The sequence below is a fragment of the Lipotes vexillifer genome, unplaced genomic scaffold (genome assembly GCF_000442215.2).
Source record: "Lipotes vexillifer unplaced genomic scaffold, Lipotes_vexillifer_v1.1 scaffold1084, whole genome shotgun sequence".
NCBI lineage: Eukaryota > Metazoa > Chordata > Mammalia > Artiodactyla > Lipotidae > Lipotes > Lipotes vexillifer.
Window position 1 is genome coordinate 717233 of NW_006785495.1, and position 10881 is coordinate 728113.

Genomic DNA, 10881 nt, shown 5'->3' on the forward strand with positions numbered 1-10881 from the left:
TGAATAATGAAGCCTCATGTTACCATTGAAAATAAAAATCAGCATCTGGAATCGAAAGACCTTGATTCAAGTCAATTTACCTACTTCCTTACTAGAAGCCATGATTAGATCTACTCAAGCTCTCTGGGACCTCAGGTCTCTCCTCTGCAAAATAGAGACGCTAACATAGATGACAATTAGGTTTCATCAATGAGCAGCGGCTATTGGGAGTGCAGGTTAAGGATGATGAAGCCACAGGTGCAACCTGGTGTGAAGGGATCCCCGCATCAAAGGCTTGCCATAGAGCACTAAGAAACATCCATGGAACATATTCATCATCCCCGGACTTTTACAATATTCACCTGAGGCCGTATAAACATAAAACAAAACAACAGATGTGAAACTGATTTTTTAAGCCAAGTTTTATCCAAATGCTGCTCTCACTTTTAATAGTTTCATTATTAATGATGATCGGGTTGTTAGAAGAGAAATGAAAGGAGAAAACTAGCTATACTTTCTGTATTCAAACCATTTTCTTATATGTCCTTGGTAGTGAGCATTTTATCAGCAGTCCTCTGGAGACAAAACCTACCTGTTATGTATGCTCTCTAAGTGAATGACGGTGGGCTGGATGGGGTAGATTTCAGACAAAATGGGAAGAAGCTGTGCTCTGGCAGGCCCAAGACAGAGATTCCACAGGAAGCAAGAGGCAGGGCCTTAGAGCACTCCTCATACCATTCCAGGAAGGCAGCCACCTACTTTGCCTAGGCGCCGGGCCAGCTCTGGCAGGAGATTGGATCAAGGCTATTTGCATGTCTGTTTCAGGACATTAAGTTTTGTCTACCCATACAGAGTAAGAAGGAGATCAATGCAATCAGGCAGAAAACGTAATTTAGAAGCAGAAAAAGGAGGAGGAAAAGAAGAAAGAAAAGACAAAATTTTGCTTTCAGTGAAGTATAAATTTTATGTTTTGTAAAGTGTGACAGAGTCATCTGTACAGAAGATACTTTAGTGTTTTAGTGGCCAGTTTAGAGTTTCCCTGATGTGTTTCAAGGAATAATGACAAAAACCAGAAAGACATACCCACTACATTGCAAACATAGCATTGGGTACTGTCATTTCTGTGTTATGTCATTTAACCCCCACCGACTCTTTGAAATGGGATCTAGAGCCTGAAGATGTCATGCGTCTGGCCTAATTTCTCACGGCCAATAATTAACAAAGCCCAGCTTTAGAATCCGAGGCCATGATTCAAAGTGTGTAGAAAGACCAAGAAATTTTAAACAGTGCTGGCAACTCTGTGTTGAAACTCTTCTATAAATAGTTGCCTGATTATTCCTAATTCCCACTGACTTGGTATAATGCAAGCTATTCAGCAATGTGATACGGATAAATATTTCCTTTTCAAAACACTGCACAAATACATGATTTCCTCCTTCTGTCCACCCTGTAGGAGAAGTAGGAAAAGAGCAAGGTAATAGGAATTTACCTCTAAGCTATAAAGCCTTCCTATCCTTTCAGTAATCACTGAGGGGAGCTCCTGCTTACTAGGGAGACCATAACAGACTCCATTAGATTCAAGTACAACACTTGGGTTGCCTGGCTAGAGAATGCCAAAAAAGCAAAGGAAAATATTATTGTTACTGAAATCATTTGATGTCTATGACTAATAAAACACATGTTGGCAAACTGAATTTTTAGAAATGCCCAAAGGACTTGGTTAAAGCTATGAATTAATAGCATACAGTAGTTCTGTCTGGAGAAAATTAAAAAAAGAAAAAAGACAATGCTGTCAAACTGTTTTAAACTTTATCTGAATAACCAAAAAGTCCAAACAGAAATCTTAAGCAACCAATCTAGGTCCTTGATTCAACTTTAAATTTAAATGTCCCCTCCCCTTCCTCTTACAGCTGAATAAGAAAGTTTATACATTTTGAGTCACATTATTCTTGAATTCGGAGGGACCCACAGGCCTTCTTGGCCTTCTTGTCCAACATCTCACAAATACCAGAATTATCTCTAAAGTATCTCTGACAGCTGTATCCACCTTAGAGACTATGAGGGCTGAGGTGTCCATTCATGCAAGTGCTGTGTCCCTGGAGGGCTAGGGGTGGGAGGAGTTGGGGGTAAGCCAGACCTCCAGTTACTTCTTGACCCAGGTCCCAGAGGTTACCCTGGGCCTGCCTGAAGATGTCCACCCAGGCAGGCTGTGCCTGAGTCTGCCCAGAGCAGGAGGTCTTTACCAGGACTCATCCTATCTTGTTATGGATTCAAGCTAACTGCTGGAGGGTGCTTTCTCATGCTGTGCCACAGTCTGTCTCCTTGTGTTTCCTCCTCATTGTTTCTCATGCTATCTCTGGAACAATACTGTTTGACTCAACTTCCTCTCCTCTTGAGTACCCCTTAGATTACTGAAGTCAACTGTCATAACTCCCCTATATACTGTCTCCTCCAAACTAAATATCCTCAGCTTCTTTCTCAGATCATAAGGCAAACAGACAAATATTATAAAAATAAGAGACAAAAAACAATAACAATAAGAGAAAGACAAAATGGTGGTCTGGAAACGGGAATTTTTTAAAAGAGTTGTCTTTTTCACAAAAGGGAAGAGATATGGGAACATATGTATATGTATAACTGATTCACTTTGTTATAAAGCAGAAACTAACACACCATTGTAAAGCAATTATACTCCAATAAAGATGTAAAAAAAAAAAAAAAAACGAGTTGTCTTTTTAACTGAAAAGCTGAAAATTTTAAGTGATACCGAGGACCACTATATCTTTCCACTGAGTTCCTGTGCACTATCCCTTAAGTCATCCTGTCAGGATGGAAATGTAGCTCGTTAAGAGTTTTACTTAATGACACCATGCCAGCTCCTAGGGATCAGCCAACAATTCTCACCAACTTGCATTTATTTTTGCTTTGTTTATTTAGTATCAATGTCTACTCTGAGAAAAGTTTCTGGAAGAATATTTACCTGCATATGAATAGATGTGACACGTTTTCAGAATTTGAATACCACCTATTAAGAATTAAGGGAGGGGCTTCCCTGGTGGCGCAGTGGTTGAGAATCTGCCTGCCAATGCAGGGGACACGGGTTCGAGCCCTGGTCTGGGCTCCCATCATGCTGCGGAGCAACTAGGCCCGTGAGCCACAACTACTGAGCCTGCGCGTCTGGAGCCTGTGCCCCGCAGCAAGAGGCCACGACAGAGGCCTGTGCACTGCAATGAAGAGTGGCCCCCGCTCACCGCAGAGAAAGCCCTCGCACAGAAACGAAGACCCAACACAGCCAAAAATAAATAAATTAATTTATTTTTTAAAAAAAAGAATTAAGGGAGGGACAATGTAAGGAAACTAAATCTTTAGTTCTTTCTCCTCCCAAAATTTTATCATGTAAAATTCCACATACAGAAAAGTTGACATAATTTTATAGTAAACACCTATATCTTTCATAGTTAGACGCTACACCTGACACTTTGCTATCTTCAGTTTATCACGTATCTATCAGTTTCTCTATCCATCCATCAACCCGTCTTACCTTCCTACACGTTTCAGTGTAAATCGTGCTCATCAGTACACCAAATCCCTGACACTTCAGCCTGTATATCATTATCAGTTCTTTTTTGATACTTTTCATTAGCACTCTGCTCTGAATCCCTCTTGCCATCCTTTCCCTCGTTCCCTCCACTTTCTCAATTTTCGTTTCTACATCCTTCCTCCCACTTTCCATCCCCAATGTTCTAAGTGGTAAAAGCAAAGTGTGAAAAATCTGAGCATGGAGCCGTCTTGAAGCAGCATCAGGAAAGGCCCCTCACAGGTGTGATCGCCATAGACCTGGGACAGATGAGGTCTGCATGAACCAGCTAATGCAAACCAATTTATGAGAGACAGAAGTACAGATTAGCAAGACGATTTAATTTACTGTGAGAAACACAGCTGCCAAATTCTTAGGCACCTGCATCTCTTCATCAGCTCAGTCTCTCCCTGAACTAAGCTGCATGACAGGCCAAATTGTGAAGGGTTTAGGTGAACAGAGACACAGAGAAAGACAGTGAGTAAGAAGGTCTTAGTGACATGGAGCAGAGATCTTATCAGCACTGTTTTAACAGCTGGCCAGCACGGTGTCTAACACCAAAGGGGTGCTTCATAATTAGTACAATGATAAAATGAGCACATGAATGCTAACTGCCCCTCTAGCAGAACGTCTGTGGCTCAGGGCGCCTCTCACCTGGATGGGCTGAGTAAATTCTGCCCACTTCCACCCCTCTGACGCTCTTTAATGAAGTTCCATGACCACCATTCTCCTTTGAATAATGCATTTTCTTTTATCCGGGCATATGCCATTAATTAAGCTTTCATGAAGTCCTGTCTTGCTGTCTTTAAAATGAGAGGTCTGTGACTATCTAATCCCATCTTTGATAAACTGATTTTATTGGCTTTACTCTCAAAACAGGGAGTGATTCCCTGCTACCTGAGTCTACTCTTTTTAAAGATCGGGGAACACCATCTTCCCTGGTGAGCAAAAACTATTCCTTTCCTTATCTCAAGATTTATGTCTGATAAGAAATGTTAGTCGTTTATTTTCTGGGCTTCCTAATTGCCAGCCCACAAAGACTTGGCAAGGTGAGCTCTTCAGTGGAAAGGCAGCAACACAAAAATGCAAACGCAGCACTTTTCACAACAGACAGCTTCTCTGTAGTTGCAGAGAAATCCAAGTTTGATAAATCAAATCCATCGTGAGAACCATAAATGGAGCTTTCTAGTCGTAATAGTTTCAATGGGAATCCTTTGGTTATGTAACAACTTCTTAATGTAGTTCCTTCAAAGGTCTCGATGTCATAAATCAGATTATTTTATAACAAGGAATTCCTATCCTCGCTATTTCAATTGCTTGAAAACCCTCTTACCACTGACCACTTTCTCTAAATAGATATCATAGTAAATATTTATAAACATCAGCATTTCATGGTAGCATCACATGTTTTAGAGTTTATTTGAATGCAAACCATTATGGTGTTAGGGCAAAAATGACAGAATCAAGCGGTGATTATTTCATGTGAGTCTACTTACAGACTGGAAAAAAAAATCAGATGTTTTTAGGTTTTGGCACTTCAGTGGTAAAATGCAGACTGCCAACTAGAGTTCTTTTCTAATTGCCTCTATATATAAGCAGCCAAAACACAAGGCTCAGATCCAGATAAAAAGCATTCAATAGGTTGAACGATACTATGATGCAGAGAGTAGGCTTTTATTGTTGGTGATTCCAGGTCTCTGACAGGAGCACATGTACCTCAGACAGGACTCAGTCTAGATGAACAGGGAGCATTTCATCTAAGCTGGCTTTCAAAGGCCCTGTTTGTTCAGACATCATTAGTTCTTTTTATTCCTTTGATGCATGTGTCTCTAGTGACGGAAACTCTTATTTTTTTAAGAAACTAAAGCACAAAAGGAAACTGGAAAAGCTACAAACTGATTTGGCAACAGCTAAGCAAGAGGCTGCCATCACAGTCCTGGAACTCAGTGAGAAGATAAAGAATCTATGTGAAGGAAAGCCAGCCCCTAGAGGTCAGTATTACCATGTGACAGTCACACACTGGCCCTTGGTCCTAGGTGATGCATATAGCTTTTCTGGCAACAAAGCAGAAAGCAAGGCCACAGTGCCAGGCAGCGTACTGGGCCAACAGTGTTCTGGTTTGGCCCGACCTCCATTCTGCATGATTAGAGACAGCACGCAAACTCCTAACTCCAGGCTGGGTGTGATTTCACTGTGTGAGAGGCAGGGGATGAATAAGCAGTTCCTTAAAGAGTTGTCTCTGAGACTGAAGAGGGGACTGAAACAGGTCTGATAAGTGTCTTGCTGGGGGGCAGTGAGGGAAAAGCAGGGCCCAAGGAGGAGACCTCAAGCCCCCAGGGATGGGGCTCTGAAGTGGGGCAAGGAGAGGGGCTTGTCTAAAAGTGTAGACGGGCCGATAGACTGACTAAGACGGGCATGGGGAAGGAAAGAAATCTGTGTTTTAACAATAAGCTAATGAGCTAGAAACAAACAGGGAAGCCTGGTTGGGAATGAAATCTGGGTGGTTCAGAAAAATTTAATAGCCACTCTGGTTTGGATTTTTTTTAAAGTTTTCTCTCAGAGATGATAACAAACCTGGGGGAGAAAACCCCTCGGACTGTCATCATCAACAATAATATGAGTTCACATTGAATACTACATGGTAGGCATTTTGCTCAGTATTTCATGTGCGTTTAATTCTCAGAATAACCTCTGAAGCAAGTACATTTACGGGTTCCACAAGAATAAGCACAGGCTTAGAGATGTGGATTATCACCTTGCCCCAGGACAGACGTGTGTGGCAACCTGGGCAATCACCCCAGGGTGCCTGCGCAGTTCTGGTGCAGTGAGGCTATTTCTCTGCTCTGCGGCAGCGATAACAAACCTCGTTCTACCTGGTGGATCTCTTGCAAAACTATGATTCCTTGGGATGAATGTCTTCCTTTGATGTGCAGCACTCTTGTAAAGCCAGGAACATGCAATTGTTCTTACTCCTGCTTCCTTTATTACTCATAAGTAATTATGAAAAAAGAGGAGGAATGTGGAAATAGTGGAGGAGGAGAAAGTAGGTGATGTGGTGGCTGCAGAAAGTGAGACACTCCCAGCATCCTGACCACATGGGAAACTGTTTAATATGAGTTTGGTTTTAATTTTCATATTTGAATAGCACTTCCCCGAGATTGAAATGGCATGTAACACCATCACTTTTAAACGCAGCCTTTTCTCTTTCCACAGAACAACATAAAGACAGTTTAATTTGCTTTTACCACCTTGAAACCTAAAAGGATAAAATCCAGTAGAGAATATTATGCATTTAAAGGTCTTTATTCTAAGGCATCATGGCCATATTTCAAATTGGTTGCATAAGAAGAGGCTGATGATGATTGTACAGCACGTTGGAGAAAGTTCTCCAGCTCACCTGAGAGAAGCTTTCAACTTCTCAACTGTATTTTGAATCTAGTGGAAAAAAAGATTGTATTGCAACGTATCTACTTCTCATTACTCTCTTTTTTTTTTTTTTTTTTTTTTTTGAGGTACGCCGTCCTCTCACTGCTGTGGCCTCTCCCGCCGCGGAGCACAGGCTCCAGGCGCGCAGGCCCAGCGGCCACGGCCCACGGGCCCAGCCACTCCGCGGCATGCGGGATCCTCCCGGACCGGGGCACGAACCCGTGTCCCCTGCATTGGCAGGCGGACTCTCAACCACTGCGCCACCAGGGTAGCCCTCATTACTCTCATTTTTGACAAAAATAATATTATTTGCTATCTAATGATGATTTTGTCCCTTTGAGAGTTTGATGGGTCAAAATTAAAATAGTACTGAGGCACGAGGACTCTAATGGTTGTGGAGGGAGGTTAGAAAACATTAAATCCCACCTTTGCTTCTTTGTCCATTTTTTTCTCTATATTTCTATTTAAAAGGGAAAAAAACTACCTGTACAGGAAAAAACAAAACAAAACAAAAACCCTAATGTATTATGAACAGATATAAATTTAAATAAAGTCAAGTACTCCAAGGTCAATTATGGATGAAAGCAGGGACTCCCTTTTCAACCCATGTGTTGCTTCTTCTATTTGGTGGAGAACATGAGTCAGTGGACTGACATACAGCAGGAAGCTCTTAAACCAAATATTTGCACAATCTTACTCTCCCATGGGTCTCATGCCGCCTCACCCTGCATTCAATAACCCAGGAGATTGTCAAGGCCGTTGTGGCCCCAGAGTAATATGAGCTCTCATTCTCAGAGACTTTGGTCACCTTGCCCTACCTCTCAATTGATTTGAAAGTCTGAAAAGATGTAGGTAACTTTAACACACAATGAATCCCATTTAACCACTGGACAATTAGGGTTGACCCAGCTCCCACACATAGTCCTTGACCAGAACACCAGTCCTTCCCTAGTTAGTCCTGTGTCCTTTTATAAAATGCTTGTTTTTGGTTTTTAGACATCTGTTTGTAAATGGCAGATGCCCCCAGTTATAATAGCTTAAGGAGAAAGGGTGATTTATTGGCACAAGTGTAAACAAACTAAGAAAGTGCATGCCATCAGCTTTAGAATCCCATATATTCAGGGTCTCAGATCCCATCAGGGCACCTGTGTCTCTCCACTCTGCTTCTCTCTGCGTTGAGACTTTCATTCCCTCAAGTGGGATGTCAGGCCGTGTGGACACATGGCCACAATTAATTAAGGGCTGCCCTCCTTATCTCTCCTCCAGAGAGGAAAAAAAGCATTTTTCCACCAGCTCCAGTTAGAAAAAGTACAAGAAAATAATCTGTCCTGGTTTGGGTTGGGTACTCATCCAGGGCCACGAATCAATCTTTGTAGCCAGGGGTGGGGATGTATGGTTGGACAAGCCTGGTCATGCACCAGCCGCCGGGCGGAGGGGCACAGGGAAATAAGGGGGGGAAAGGAGGATGTTGTGACTAGTGGCTCCCAGAAGCACAGAGCTGGACTGGGAGAAGAATACTTCCTTAAAGGAAGGGATAGCCCATTGCAGGAAAGAAAGAGTGAGGCACAAAATCAATATGTCCGATCCACTTTCAGCTGGTGATCGAATTAAAATATAATAAAATGCTTAATGAGTCACCCATCCATGTGTATTTGCACTTTTTAAGTAGATTCTTCTTGATGAACAAAAGACCTTCATGATCCAAGAAATAAATGTCCAGCAATATAACTCTGACCCCACAGTAGATGGAGAGTGAACCACTTTGGGAAAGGAGACCCCTTCCAGCCTCCATCAAGGGACATCGTGGTCGCCTACTCTGAAAGCCGATCTTATTGTAACAATTGAAAATGCAAGAGGGGAAAAAGTGTTGATTCTAAGTGACGTGCTATCTGGATTAACATGAAGCTGCTTCTCTGCTATAGTTACAAACCAGTGCCTATAGTTATAACAAGCAGATTAAAGAGACGGATGCAAAGAAATTAGAATTTCTTGTTATGCAAATGTGCACAATTTTTCCCTGTTTGGTTCATTTTCTAAGTAAGACTATTTATAAGGTTGCCATTCAACCTCTGATCAGAGGAATGTCCTGGAGCACTAGGAATACTTTTAAGCATGTTCAAATTGATGAAACAGTGAGCTACCAAATTTTTTTTTAACACGTAAACACAGAAAAACTATTTCGTTGGCTATGTACTTAAATTACCTCCAAAGAAATAAATGATTTTAGTCAATGGCAAGTTCAACCAAAAAGAAAAACACCTTTATTATAAAACTGGCAGTGCAGGAAACTTACTTACAGCCTTATCCTTGTTTGTTGATTTTACTTCGTACAGATAATCACAGCCCAGGGCAGATTCTTTGCCTCATCTCCACAGCCTGCACCTGAAGTGCTCACAGTTTAATTCACTCACAGAATTCAGTGAAACGCCTATTACACCCGTTCAAAGCTTGAGTCCACCTTTTGGTAAACATTAGTAGGCAGGAACCTAAGGTTAGATTTCAAAACCATCTTTGGTTTTGGAGCACAAAGTTACTTTGTAAAGGACCTTGGTGACTAAGTCCTGTTGTTGGCACATAAGCATCAAGTCACCTGCTAAGATGAAAGCTTGTATCTTTGACCAGAACATCCGGGACCTGGTTTATAGACTTCAAGCTAGCATACTAAAGGGAATGCACTCTTCTGGATTTTATTTTCCTTTTAATTCTTTTCTCTTAATAGGCACAGCTATCAAATAACATATATCTAATTCCCACAGGCAAGTTCCCATTGTCCCACTGAAAGCCGTATCAACTTTAAGTCATCTCTTGGTTTTACTCTCATTAAGAAGACTCTCCGGTACATCCCAGGGCATCCCTGGTACATCCCAGGGCATTACCCAGGGCTCATGGTCTGAACAGAGCCAAACACACTTTTGAGGGAGGCTTGTAATAGGATTGACTTTTCAGTGACACAAAATTTTTTTTAAACACTATTCCATTAATTCTAAGAATCATACTTGCTACCCTACACAATTATGAAAGTCAGGAGATATATCTCTTTGCCAAAACCCCAGAGCCAACTCTAACTAGCATTCTAAAGAGTATCTTTTTATCATGATGTCCATCCCCAGGCACTCAGCCCAAACCTCTCCCTCTTTTTATTCTCCTCATGCAAACCTCCTTGGGATCAAAACTCCTACTGCAACTAGATGTTAAGAAAACAGGGATTTGAGGGTGATAAAAATGTTCTGGAATAAGATAGTGGCAACACTTGAACAGATATTTTCAGTACAGTAAGACCACTGAATTGCACACTTTAAAACAGTTAACATGGTGAATTTTATGTTATGTGAATTTTATCTCAGTTAGAAAAAAAACAAACTGATTAAAATAATCCTCACAAAGATGTAACACCCTGTCAAGTGTATTTTAATGAGAATACTTTGGGCCTAAATAAAACCTTGCCTTAGTAGAATTCCAAGCTTTTAGAGAGCGGTCATGTTAATATTTATTGGAGTAAGGCTAGTCTTGAATAGTTGTCCATGTGTGTCTAGTCTTTTAAACAATGCCATCCTCTCCTTTGCTACTGTCTCTCAGCACAGCTCTTGGAAAGGCTGCTATTCCTCAAAGTAGGAACCAATTTCTTGACCAACAGTTCTGCATACAGCCTTCTTTTGCCATTGAACACAGATTTTTTTTTTTTTTTTTACCTGTCTACCTAGAGTTTTCTAAGAAAGTAACAAGGAGGGCCCTGGGATCTCACTGTTTCAACTGCTGGGCCTTTGTCAAAAGCACTGCTCACCACCCACGGCATCATATTGCGTGAAGCTCAGTGTGACATTTGATCAAAGCACAAACAGGCAGCCTGCACTTTCCTATTGCTGCCAACTGTGTTACTGCCTTGATGGAAAGTGACAAGA